We start from the raw sequence: 14,964 nt of genomic DNA on the forward strand, positions 1-14,964 counted from the left end.
CTAAAATAAATGGATTACTAAACTGGGTGCTCTGTTTAATCCAGGGCTTAATGAATATTTATGAGGTATTTTTATGATGCTTTATGTCAGCCTATCATATTTTTTCTTTCATTTGTTTTTCAGTATTTAAGACTTTTTACATTCATCTTTGTGTCTTTTCATTACACTGAAGAAGGCCAGGTTAAACCCAGGCTGAAACCGGTCTGTCGAATGAAGTCTTAACAAATTTTATTATTCTCCACAGTCTACTTGTTGCTGACTATTATTACTTTTTATGCTACTTGTATTTGCCGTGCAACTTCCTACGTGCAGGGGAACTTTATTTTGATACACGTGGCTTCTTTGAGAAGGTCAACAAGGCAATGGATGAGGGGGGAAAAGAAGCACGCTGCCTTGCTGGACCTGGCTAAGGCATTCAATAAAATATCCTACTCAGGTATAGTTGACAAACTCACTAATCGGGCATAAACCCCTATGTAACTTGCTGAATTACCAGCTGTCTTTCAGACAGGATGCAGAAAGTCAAGATTGGTGATACCACCTCCACTAAGGGATCGGTTACCAGTGGGGTACCTCAGGTCTCCTTGCAGAGACTGCTCCTATTTGGCATCCACTTCTCAGAGATAAAGGCTAATGTCAACGGCATAAGGCTGACCAAATTCACAGATGACTGCATATTGCTAGATATTATAGATTCCACATGACACAAACATCCTACAAGAAGGTTTAACACAGACAAATGGCTGGTGCCAAACTCACAGACTAAAATTCAATGCCAAGAAATGCATTATAGTCCCTTTTTGGAAAGTTGTCACCCAGGCTAAGTAATCCATCAATGACACCCCTAATAGTTGACCTGTTAGTCAGGGATCTGAGAACATATGTAGACAGTAATCTGGCCTTTGATCAACATGTGGCAAATGTAGTAAGAAAATCCTTCAATGTCACCCAACCTATAAGTAAGGACATGGCATCCAGAACCAAGAAAGTTACCGTGCCCCTTTATTCGGCCCTTATCAGAGTCATCATTGAGTAAAATGCTCCCTTCAGCATGTACCTGACCAGACATATGCACCAGTTGGAATGCCCACAAAATCTTTCTTACCAGGAGAATCCAGATTATGGCCATATTGTCCTAAATGGATTGCCTTAAAACCCTACATCAATATTCCTTCAAGTTACTGAGAGTTGATCTCTGCCTGGCATATAAGGCATCCTTGGATCCAGCTCTGATGGACTTTAGAACATCCACAAAATGAACAGCATCAGAACCACTACTTCCAAGGATTTAAATATTACTTTTGACATAAATAAGACATGTTGGTAAAACAGATATGTGTCTCAATGGATCCCCATGCTCTGGAACAGGCTCACCATTCATGTTAAGCAGAATCCATCCCTAATGCTATTTATGTGTAAGCTTGACCAATGGATGGGAAATCAGAACTTCACCCCTCATCTGGACCACATGTCTCTGATAGACAGAGACAGACAGCAATTGCCAAACTAGCATACTTTCCCTATAACCTCTAGAAACTTCCTAACTAACATAATCTCTCTTGATAAATGTCCATGATACATAGGAACATATTTGGGTTGGATTGCACAGCTAAGCTTATAAAGGCCCTGGTTGTCATTAGCCTAGTACATAACTATGAACTATGAACTGTGACCCTGTTCTTTGCGCATTACAGACCACCTGAGAGTTGATGAAGTGGTAACTTTTGCAGTTAACGTGCTTCTTCTTTGCTTACCAGGTGGTGCATTTATTTCAAATGTGGGTGCATTGTATGACATTCCAGTACCTCAGGGAAATGGGTAATGTCAGAAAAAATATTTTGTTAGAACATATGCTCTACACAATCATTTCTTGTATGTTTGTGATACACGCATTAGTTTTTCTTTACATTTTATATCACTCAAATGCTCAGACATGATATAGCCTAAATGTCAAGAGGTCTGAGCCAATATAAAATGATTGACTTGGCTGCACTCTAGCCATGTAAATAGCCCAGTCAGTGTTACAGTTAGTAACAAATTTGATGTCATACATCACTGCAATTTTGCTACTAAATTCCTTGATTTCAAAAATATGTTTACAATTAGTACAATGATAGCCACAAGGAAAACAGCCAGTAAGTTTGTCACCCATAATGGTAGTTTGACACAACTGGGGTAATATGGAATCAGAATGATGTTTGTAATGATTGAAATGAGCTCCTAAGTTTTTTCCTTTTCTGAAAGAAATGAACAGACATTGGGAACCAAAATATTAATTGCAGCATCTGCCTTCAATATATTCCAGTTGTCCTTGACAATATCCATAAACCTATTGGTGTTTCTACCAAAAGTTGTAGTAAAACTTAATGTATTTTTAGACAGTGGTTTGTTCTTATATATCAATAGGTCCTGTCTGCTGAGACCCGATGCATGATTTTTCCATGGTAACATAACCAGGACTGTAGCCCCTATTGATGAATCTATCATATAAATCCCAATGATATACGACAAACTATGATCATCCGAGCAATTGCGTTTGATTCTAATGAATTGTGATTTGGGAATGTTTCTGGCAATGTGTTTTGGATGATAGCTGGAGGCGTGGAGTAAAGTATTATATTCTGGAAACGTCCTATATACCTCAGTATTCAAGGTATGATCCTTTTTTCTGGTGACCAAAACATCCAGGAATGTGATGGAATCACGATCATAACTGATTGTGAACTGTATTCCCCATTTGTTGTCATTTAAGTATTCCATGAATTCATTAAGATACTCAGTATCAGATCTCCACACCATCCAGCAATCATCTGAAATACCTCCGCCAGATGTCAATTTCTGGCAAAAAACAAGTTATGAGTATCATCATAAATCAAAAATCTCCTCAATATGTAAGCCATGAATAAATCAGCATAGATGAGGGACAAAAGATGCTCCCCATAGCAGTGCCTCTTCGAATCTGTAGATAACATTCCTTATCATAAAAAAATACATTTTTCGTCAGCACATGCTCGGTAAGATTGGATCAAAAAGTGCTAAAAAGTCAGGTTGATAGATATTTGATTTATAGAGCCAATATTCGATGGCATCCAGACCAGCCCAATGGAATATTGAAGACATGGGTGGCATGAACTAACATCAAGTGTACACTAACCACTAAACTTTCCTCAATTTGCATATCAATTAATGCTTAGAAATTGGTGGTATCACTTTGAATCCTGGATCTAACCCAGGAAAGCAAAGGTTTGAGATGTCTGGTCAAAAATTCAGAAAGAGGCTCAGTTAATGATCCAATACCTGACACAATGGGTCTACCTGGTGGATGAAAAAAATCTTTATGTATCTTGGGTAAAAAGTAAATATACTGTCTGACAAGATCAGCAATAGTAAGATGTCTGAGAGTTTTAGATGTTATAATACCATTTTCAACTGCAAAATGTAAGAAACTGTCAGTTTGTTGTTTAAACATAAAGGTGGGGTCAAGTGGCATTTTAGTGTAATACCTGGCATCACCCAATTGCTTGTGTGCCTTGATATCATAATCTTTTACACCTCCGATGCATCCCTCTGTAAATCTTTTTTTACATAGTGTACTTAGTGATTTACATTTTGTGTTCAATATCAGCCCACCTATGCCGAACAATATGTCTGATACTGACTTATCCTGTTTGAATGGACTTGTGCAGAATAAGGAACTTGTTATTCTTAATGCTGATATGTGGGGCAGTGGTTGTGATGGATTGGACCGATTATGATATCGAGGCACACAAGCAATTGGGTGATGCCAGGTATTACACTAAAATGCCACTTGACCCCACCTTTATGTTTAAACAACAAATTGACAGTTTCTTATATTCTGCAGTTGAAAATGGTATCATAACATCTAAAACTCTCAGACATCTTACTATTGCTTGATCCTGCTCAGGACAGTATATTTATTTTTTACCCAAGATACATAAAGATTTTTTTCATCCAACGGTGTGTAGATTCCATTGTGTCGGGTATTGGATCATTAACTGAGCCCTTTCTGAATTCTGGTGGTCCAGACATCTCTAAACCTTTGCTTTCCTGGGTTAGATCCAGGATTCAAGATACCACCCAATTTCTAAGCATTATTAATGATATGCAAATTGAGGAAAGTTGGTGGTTATGTACACTTGATGTTAGTTCATTATACACCATTATACCATGACCCCCCATTAATATTTCTCAAAACGCGGCACACCTGATTGGCCAGCGTGGCACATTGTAATCGATCAGCTTGCACAGTCATTTCCTGCTACCAGGTCCTCCACAGCTTCTCAATACTCTCCTCTTTCAGTGATCCATTTGCTGAAACTTCCCTGTACTAAATGTATACTTCCCACTACAAGTGTTTTCTGAAAATTATGCGCTCTCAAATAGCACAGACTGAAAATATCTTAGTAGGTGTGCCAGAGCCATACTGCAGAACACCACCAGATACATACAGGCAGTGAAACCAAGCCTTAAGCAAGCCAAGCCCTCAGTGGAAAATGTCCCAGGTTTGTGGTAGGACACACATTGATGATTTCTGATAGAAGTATTTAATCATGGCTTCATTGCAAATAAGATGCCAATGGAGAAAATCACCTCATACAAACCACTGATACAGTTACACATGTTTCATATATTGCTTTCATGGATACTGCTTGGATGGCCTGCTGATACACCAGGTATACTTCACATAATCGAATTTACACTTATCTGAAACTGAAAAGGATATAATGACTTGACAGAAAACTTACTTTCATGAACACTCGGATCACAGCAATTTTACACCGGAAAAGGAGCCACTTGGCCACTACTACAAAATAAACTGAAGCAAATCAATCCCACCCAAGTGGGGCATTTCACTCCCACACCACCCATGTAGAGGGCTATACCTCCACACACCCCTCACTAAATATACCAACTCTGAGATCACACTACAGTGGGGAAAAGGGCAAAGTTCACCATGGTGGCCAATTGTTTCCTTTCCCAGAGTAAAATTCCAGAGAGCCAATCGTTCATGAAAGTATGTTTTTAGCAAAGTTGTCTCTTCCGTTTAAGTTTCAGGTAAGTGAAAATTCAATCATGTACAGGGGATCCAATACATCATGTATCGTAAGTACTATACTATATCTACTCCTCTATAGACTGGGAGACATATACTGCTTCAGACTCGCAGGCACAATGATTCCAGGACATTATAGCAATAACCCACGCCTGGGTATGGGTAATGTGAGATTTAACCATGGTTGGTGTGGTTTGGTCCCGAGGCGGCCGAGACCAAGTAAAGACAACCGTGGTTAAATCCCACCCAGAAGTGGGTTATTGTTATTATGACATTATTTAAAAGAACAATTAATTTTCTTAAATAATGGCATTGTATAGCTGCCCTTCATGACTGTCTGGCATCGAGGCAGTTCTGATGTACTGCGCATGCCTAGGCAGTACATCAGAGCTGTGGCCAAAGCAACGGAGAAAGCAAGATCTCCATTGCTTTTACTGTTTCGCTATGTTAAATGGGTTTAACATGGCGAGACAGCTTTAAAACAAGCAACGGACATCTCCGTTGCTTATTTTAAAGCTGTCTCGCTATGTTAAACCCATTTAACATAGCGAAACAGTAAAAAGCAATGGAGATCTTGCTTTCTCCATTGCATTTGGCCACAGCTCTGATGTACTGCGTAGGCATGCACAGTACATCAGAACTGCTGCGGATACCAGCCAGCTGCGGAAGGGCAGCAAAGAGGCATTATACAATGCCATTATTTAAGAAAAGTAATTATTTCTTTTCTTAAATAATGTCAGTATAATAGCAATAACCCACTTCTGGGTGTGGGTAATGCGGGATTTACCCACGGTTGTCTTTGTTTGGTCCTCGGCTTCGCCTCGGGACCAAACCACGCCAACCGTGGGTAAATCCTGCATTACCCACACCCAGGCGTGGGTTATTGCTATAATATTCCCCATTGGGCTGGTCTTGATGCCATCGAATATTGGCTCTATAAATCAAATATCTATCAACCTGGCTTTAACACTTTTTTGATCAATCTTACCAAGCATGTGCTAACGGAAAATGTATTTTTTTTTATGATAAGGAATGTTATCTACAGATTAAGGGCACTGCTATGGGGGCATCTTTTGCCCCCATCTATGCTGATTTATTCATGGCTTACATTGAGAAGATTTTGATTTATGATGATACTCATAACTTGTTTTTGCCAGAAATTGACATCTGGCGGAGGTATTTGGATGATTGCTGGATGGTGTGGAGATCTGATACTGAGTATCTTAATGAATTCATGGAATACTTAAATGACAACAAATGGGGAATACAGTTCACAATCAGTTATGATCGTGATTCCATCACATTCCTGGATGTTTTGGTCACCAGAAAAGAGGATCATACCTTGAATACTGAGGTATATAGGAAGTTTCCAGAATATAATACTTTACTCCACGCCTCCAGCTATCATCCAAAACACATTGCCAGAAACATTCCCAAATCACAATTCATTAGAATCAGACACAATTGCTCGGATGATCATAGTTATCAATATCATTGCCAGGATTTATATGATAGATTCATCAATAGGGGCTACAGTCCTGGTTATGTTACCATGGCACAAAATCATGCATTGGGTCTCAGCAGACAGGACCTATTGATATATAAGAACAAACCATTGTCTAAAAATACGTTACGTTTTACTACAACTTTTGGTAGAAACACCAATAGGTTTATGGATATTGTCAAGGACAACTGGAATATATTGAAGGCAGATGCTGCAATTAATACTTTGGTTCCCAATGTCTGTTCATTCTCTTTCAGAAAAGGAAAAAACTTAGGAGCTCATTTCAATCATTACAAACATCATTCTGATTCCATGTTACCCCAGTTGTATCAAACTACCATTATGGGTGACAAACTTACTGGCTGTTTTCCTTGTGGCCATTGTACTAATTGTAAACATATTTTGAAATCCAAGGAATTTAGTAGCAAAATTGCAGTACAGTGTATGACATCAAATTCTTTGCCAACTGTAACACTGACAGGGCTATTTACATGGCAAGTTGCAGCTGTCAATCATTTATTTATTTATTTATTTTATTTATTTATTTGCATTTGTTTAACCAGTATGTCCATTGGGGCCAAAGAACCCGTTTTCAATGAGTCCTGGGGGAGAAGCTCCACATACATAAATTAATAGAAGGAGGATAAACATAGACATTACATGGGGTTCAACATGAGAAAAGTAACAAGTGGGGAAACACATATACATTTGATGGGTAAAAACTACTAAACATAATACATATAAATCAGAAAACAGGCTGAAACAAGGCAATAAGAGATACATACACCAAAAAAAAAAAAAAAAGCCATATTTATATATGTTCTTATCAGAGCTATAGAGATTTTATATTGGTCAGACCTCTCGACCATTTAGGCTACGCATGTCTGAGCATTTGAGTGATATAAAATGTAAAAGAACAACTAATGCATTATACAAACATACACTCAAACACCAGACAGCTAAATTTCATTTTATTATTATTGACAAACTCATTGGGGATCGAACCCATAAATCTGGTTGGCACCACAAACTAAAAGAAATGGATTACTAAACTGGGTGCTCTGTTTAATCCAGGGCTTAATGAATATTTATGAGGTATGTTTGTGATGCTTTATGTCAGCCTATCATATTTTTTCTTTCATTTGTTTTTCAGTATTTAAGACTTTTTACATTCATCTTTGTGTCTTTTCATTACACTGAAGAAGGCCAGGTTAAACCCAGGCCGAAACTGGTCTGTCGAATGAAGTCTTAACAAATTTTATTATTCTCCACAGTCTACTTGTTGCTGGCTATTATTACTTTTTATGCTACTTGTATTTGCCGTGCAACTTCCTACGTGCAGGGGAACTTTATTTCGATACACGTGGCTTCTTTGAGAAGGTCAACAAGGCAATGGATGAGGGGGGAAAGAAGCACGCTGCCTTGCTGGACCTGGCTAAGGCATTCAATAAAATATCCTACTCAGGTATAGTTGACAAACTCACTAATCGGGCATAAACCCCTATGTAACTTGCTGAATTACCAGCTGTCTTTCAGACAGGATGCAGAAAGTCAAGATTGGTGATACCACCTCCACTAAGGGATCGGTTACCAGTGGGGTACCTCAGGTCTCCTTGCAGACACTGCTCCTATTTGGCATCCACTTCTCAGAGATAAAGGCTAATGTCAAGGGCATAAGGCTGACCAAATTCACAGATGACTGCATATTGCTAGATATTATAGATTCCACATGACACAAACATCCTACAAGAAGGTTTAACACAGACAAATGGCTGGTGCCAAAGTCACAGACTAAAATTCAATGCCAAGAAATGCATTATAGTCCCTTTTTGGAAAGTTGTCACCCAGGCTAAGTAATCCATCAATGACACCCCTAATAGTTGACCTGTTAGTCAGGGATCTGAGAACATATGTAGACAGTAATCTGGCCTTTGATCAACATGTGGCAAATGTAGTAAGAAAATCCTTCAATGTCACCCAACCTATAAGTAAGGACATGGCATCCAGAACCAAGAAAGTTACCGTGCCCCTTTATTCGGCCCTTATCAGAGTCATCATTGAGTAAAATGCTCCCTTCAGCATGTACCTGACCAGACATATGCACCAGTTGGAATGCCCACAAAATCTTTCTTACCAGGAGAATCCAGATTATGGCCACATTGTCCTAAATGGATTGCCTTAAAACCCTACATCAATATTCCTTCAAGTTACTGAGAGTTGATCTCTGCCTGGCATATAAGGCATCCTTGGATCCAGCTCTGATGGACTTTAGAATATCCACAAAATGAACAGCATCAGAACCACTACATCCAAGGATTTAAATATTACTTTTGACATAAATAAGACATGTTGGTAAAACAGATATGTGTCTCAATGGATCCCCATGCTCTGGAACAGGCTCCCCATTCATGTTAAGCAGAATCCATCCCTAATGCTATTTATGTGTAAGCTTGACCAATGGATGGGAAATCAGAACTTCACCCCTCATCTGGACCACATGTCTCTGATAGACAGAGACAGACAGCAATTGCCAAACTAGCATACTTTCCCTATAACCTCTAGAAACTTCCTAACTAACATAATCTCTCTTGATAAATGTCCATGATACATAGGAACATATTTGGGTTGGATTGCACAGCTAAGCTTATAAAGGCCCTGGTTGTCATTAGCCTAGTACATAACTATGAACTATGAACTGTGACCCTGTTCTTTGCACATTACAGACCACCTGAGAGTTGATGAAGTGGTAACTTTTGCAGTTAACGTGCTTTTTCTTTGCTTACCAGGTGGTGCATTTATTTCAAATGTGGGTGCATTGTATGCCATTCCAGTACCTCAGGGAAATGGGTAATGTCAGAAAAAAATATTTTCTTGCTCTCTCTTTCCTGTGGTACAAGAAAGCAATATATGCTTCTCCAACATGGCATAGTATGACACTGAGGAAGTGGTGTAGCATCCTTGAGGTACATGCGTGAGATACCCCTACTGTATGCACTCTTTGTTGCTGAAAGGATCTTGTAGTTAAGGGTCTCAAAGTGCCACATACCTTTGTATCTGCAAGTATAGTTACTCTACAAATCCCATCGGTGTGGAAATCAGAGTGACTCATCTTAACTAGCTCCTACATGGTGACTCTATTCACACAGTAACTGTCTTCAATTTCTATATCATAAAGGCCATGAAATGTTAGCCATAGACAGATGACAATGCACATCCAAGAGTGACAACATACAACACTTGTATAGCCTGTTGCTTATATAGCTTTTTTCATGTTGTGGCTACCCCATGTATGGGGTCAGGTTCCAAAAGACATACTCTCAGAGTAAGTGGTTTACCCTGAGAACAAGTCTTTTGGAATCTAACCCCCACCCCCCTGTAAGCCTATTTATAGAAAGATAGGCCTTACACCAAAGTAAGTCACTTAAACTGAGAGGATGTGCAAAAGCAACCTTTAAAGCAGGAAAGCTGCAGCACCATGAAAACATCAGTTTGGGGCAAAAATGTGATATAAAAGAACTTGAGCAAGACGAAGTGCATAAATATTTGGGAGCTTATGAAGGATCAACACTAAAAGATGAACAAATGTGAATAAAACTTAGTAAGGAATATTTTAGAATGCTTAAATTAATCCTGAAAACAGCGTTTACATCTAGGAACAAAATTCAAACTATAAACCAATTTGTTTTTCCTGCCCTAACTTACAGATTTGGAATGACTGACTGGCCTCAAAAGGTGTTGGATAGATTAGACAGGAAAGAAGGATGCTTCATGCGTATCAAATGATTTATAAAAATCACTGCATACCAGAGTTATATATTCCCCGTTCCAAAGGAGGTATGGGCCTCCTTGAAATTGATTGCATGCATAGATCTGCAATCGTGGGATTACATACGTATCCACTGATGTCACAAGACCCAAATATAGTGGAAGTTTTGAATCATGAGGAGAATAAATCTAAGATGACTTCTCTTATTAATCTATCAGAAGCATATCGGTGTCAAGCAGGAAAGGAAATCAAAACAAAAGTAGATAAAAAACAGGCAGCAACTGAATGTGCCAAAAGAGCAAACGAAAGAATATAAGGTGAAGAATCAGATGGGAAGGTAAGAAATGTGGAAAATGCATAAATATAGTTGCAAGTATAGAGAACTTCTGGAAGAAACTCATGTTGATCAGGATCAAATGCAGAAATGGTTACAAAGAGGCGAATTCAAACCGAAATATGAAAGGATAATATTGGAGGTCCAAGATAGTGGGTTACATACACATTGGTTTACAAAGTCCATTGAACATGTGGGAGAAACAGACAAATGTAAGTTTTGTAAAAGAGAATTGGAAACAGTCGCACACCTCGTTGCTGGCTGTGATATACTAATGGCAGAGGGACTGTATACTGAAAGGCATAATAATGTGGCAAGACTGTTGCACTGGAGATTGTACAGACATTATAATACTGAAGCAGCTGAAAAACACTGGAAACATGAGCTACAAAGCATCCTGGAAAATGATGAAGTCTACATCACATGAGATCATCCATTATCAACAGATCAAAAGATACATGCGAGAATACCTGATTTCGTGGTCCATGAAAACAAGACAAAATTAGCATTGATCACTGAAATCACTACACCCAGTGACTATAGTGTCTTGCCTACAGAGAGACACAAAGCTATAAAATATTAGGATTTGCTGGCAGAAATGAGAGCAATATGGAAGAAAGATACCCAGACAGTTCCAATAGAAGTAGAAAAAACAAGTCTACAATCGTATTTAGATATGTTACCGATACATGTAACTCTGTACGAATTGCAGAAGGAGTCATTACTGGGCACATTGCAGGTGCTGCAAAGAGCACTTTTGGCTAACATCAAAGATTGAAGCAATACTAATTTCATGAACTTTAATCATACCTTGACTTAGGAAAGAAGAAGTCCTTTGGAACTGGAGCCCGTCGTTCCATGACTCACCACCTGAAACCCCAGGATTTTACTCTGGTCAATGCCTTGGGGGCTAGCTGCTCTAGTTGTATAATGTATGTGTCCAAAGTGCTGCATCATACTTTTTACCCTCATTTGCATCCATGGAGCACCTCATTTTAATGCTGTTACTTAATATCATATCATCATGCCACCAGCAGAGCACTTTGCAGCCACAAGATTTCTCAGCCTTCCCAGCTCAAGGTCAATGTGTCACTGAATCATCCATGTCCTTTGAATGACCTTCTCACCAGGAGCGACTGTTTACTGCAGCACAGAAAATAGGGATGACACTCAGTGAAAGACAACATGGTAAACCTGTTGATGAACTTTGGGCAAGCGCACTATAAATTATGTATTTTAATGGTATGCAAAGGTCTGATTACGTGGTTCTCTGGTATTTTTATTTCTTTATGTCATTAAAAATGCTCTTCTTCCAAAGGAAATGGTAGGTGTACACCTGGAACCAAGAAGCCATAATAAAAATGTAGAGTTATATAAAATTACACTTATGTTTGCTAAAGCATTCAAAGAGATGACAGAGATCTCTGTTACTGAGGCAGATGGGTCAGATAGATTAATTCGTAACATGAGGCATGACATCAGAATTGAAAAATAGGAAGCAAAAGGTCAAAGAGCGGATGATGTCACATGGAGTCTGTGGAATGTTATTGAAGATATGCAAATGATGTATACAGTTGTGAAATAAAGAATAAACATGCAGTTAAAGAGAAGATGTACTATGTAAAGATGACAAATTATAATCCAAATCAGCTGTGGGGCCACAAATGCCAGAAGAAGTAACCAAGGTAACTAAAATACAGGAAGTGAGTGATAGGGGAGGGGCTAAGCAGATGATGTGACAGCAAGCTGACACACAAGAAATGTCAGCAAACTGGAGATACACAAAGAGAAGGTCAGGTGCTAACAGTGTGAAACAGGTAGGGGTAAATGTCAGCATTTTGGTGACTAAACAAAGGAATGATGCAATAAAACCACAATCAGGAGGGTGGATCATAAAGCAAGGAAACAATATGGATTGTAATATTTGGGGAGCAAGAAGGTACTACCTGATAGGTGTTGTTTACGGAGTGTTATATAAAATGAATGTTGCACTCGTGGTAAGGGGCTGATAATGTCAGTGGTGCTCTTAGATACATAAACAGTCAGTGGTCTATTGCCCCAACACTGTCTCCTACATCATTAGCAATAAGTAACAGCACCCACATCATTTTGACTGATCTTGGGAGTCTAAGGGTAATGGAAAAAGGCATTGGTGCTAAAAGCTGCTCAGATATGGGAGCAAATGAACAAGATAATATAAGAAAAATGTGGGTGTGATGGCCCCCGCAACTTGCCCATGCTGTGAATAATTTAGCTCACTAGTACAATACTTGCACCTACTGTCTCAGGTTTTTCTGGGAACGTTTATCAACGCCTGTAATTTGAAATGCAGTAACTGAAAGAATAATGAGAAGGAAAAGCGTTTTTCCTTTCTTATTCACTCTCGCCTCCTTTTAGTCTGCAGCTGTTTGTTTTCAAAGTTTTTATCTTACTTAACTCCACTATTTCTAGCTTTGTAAGTACATACTAGGCAGTTGGTTTGCAGACTACTACACACCTAGAAAATATCCAGAGAGTTATCAAAGATAAGAATCAAACCCTGTACTTTATACGTTTATGAGGTAAACACCTTAACCATTATGCCAATCCCCAACCATAAACATACATTTTGTGTGCCACTAATACCTGACGTCAGGCTAACGCTAACCTTTGGAAATTAATTTATACATAGTTAATGCCTTGTAGATTAGATTTAATTCCAAGTTGCTAATACACAGTGTCTGGTTAAGTGACTTGCTTTCACAGAGTGAGCAAATGAGGGTGGAGGGAATCGAACTCTGTAGCACAGGAACTACATCTCATAGCCTTAACCTTCTGCGTCACTTGCCAGAGAAAGATAATTATGTTTTCCACATGAAATATACCTTGAAACTATATGTTTAGCAAAAATCTGTTTCTCATATAAACAATCAAAAAGTAGTTTTGAAATACGTGATATGTTGACAAACTATGTGTAATCTTTAAAATGGTCAATGTACTCAAGTCTGATGTAAGCTGTTTTAACTTAAGCATTCTAAATATTCTCTGCTTAAGTCATATTGTACCTGATTTTGCACGGATTATGCATCTTATAAGCATATTCATACATATTAATATCCTGTTAAATTTATTCTGCAGTAGAATGTCAGAACTTCACTGAAAATTAATTCCAGTCTACAGACTATTTCCAACACATAATTTATAAGATAAAGACTGCTTGATTATTAATAATTCAGAGTCGGTTGCAATATTTATTTCAATGTACATCCTGCCCTCTTTAATGACAGATATTGGAATGACATACAAATACTTCTCAGAAAAAAAATTAAATGCATTGAAACTTCAAAATACTGCTTTCCATGAAGCTTTGATAAGTGAATGACTTCAACAAGACATTTTTAGTTTTTCAGTTTTGAAAGTCTGGTCTCTTTCAATCATATAGCATGTATTAGCTGACATTCATGTCAGAAGTTATTTCATATATATATTTATTACTACTCGGCTGCCACAGAGTGTCTCTGACAGAGCGAGCGATTTTCGCATTTTGATAATGTAATGCGCATTGCTGCAGTTATTTAATGTCAAAATGTTGATAACCAGTATTTTCCTAACTGCACACATTTTAAGGAAGTGTGTCCTCTTTGAAGTACTTTATGCAATTCTGAAAAAAAAATAATATTACTCAAATAGAGGACTACACACAAGTAGTAATGTGAAAATGCTAAGCTCTTAATAAACAAAAATATTCTTATAGAAGGGAAACAGTGTCAGGTCATCATATGTGTTTTCAAGATTCAGGATACAGCATCTGAATAAATAAATAAATCTATGCATGCAAAATATGTACAATATAACATTCTTCATGTTTACTAGCAAAATACTTTAAATAAAGACCCCCTTATATTAAATCATATCAGTGTATTCACTACAGTACAATTTTAAGATTCTTTAATCATTTTTCTAATCAGAAAATTGCTCACAGAAAGTGTAGTGGAAAGGTATAGATTGTACACTGAATTGAACCAAACTGAAGAATGTGTTTGTTTGCTTGACCAGGAAAGTCAAAATGGACAGCCTATTTTTGGAAGAGGTCCAAGGAGAAAATCTTTAATGAAGTTCCAGGTTTTATAGAATTTGTAATGTGATACAGGAACAGCAGAATAACATAACATATAGTAAATAGAAATTAAATTAGTATGGACATTGTAATAACTAAAATTAGATGAAATATAAAGAGGCAGGTTAGCATAATGATTAAGGTGTTTACCTTACAACGTTTATTTCTTGAGAACATTTTTAAGACATTT

This window comes from Protopterus annectens, chromosome 4.part0, assembly GCF_019279795.1.
Source record: "Protopterus annectens isolate FY-2018-M chromosome 4.part0, PAN1.0, whole genome shotgun sequence".
In the NCBI taxonomy this organism is placed as follows: domain Eukaryota; kingdom Metazoa; phylum Chordata; order Ceratodontiformes; family Protopteridae; genus Protopterus; species Protopterus annectens.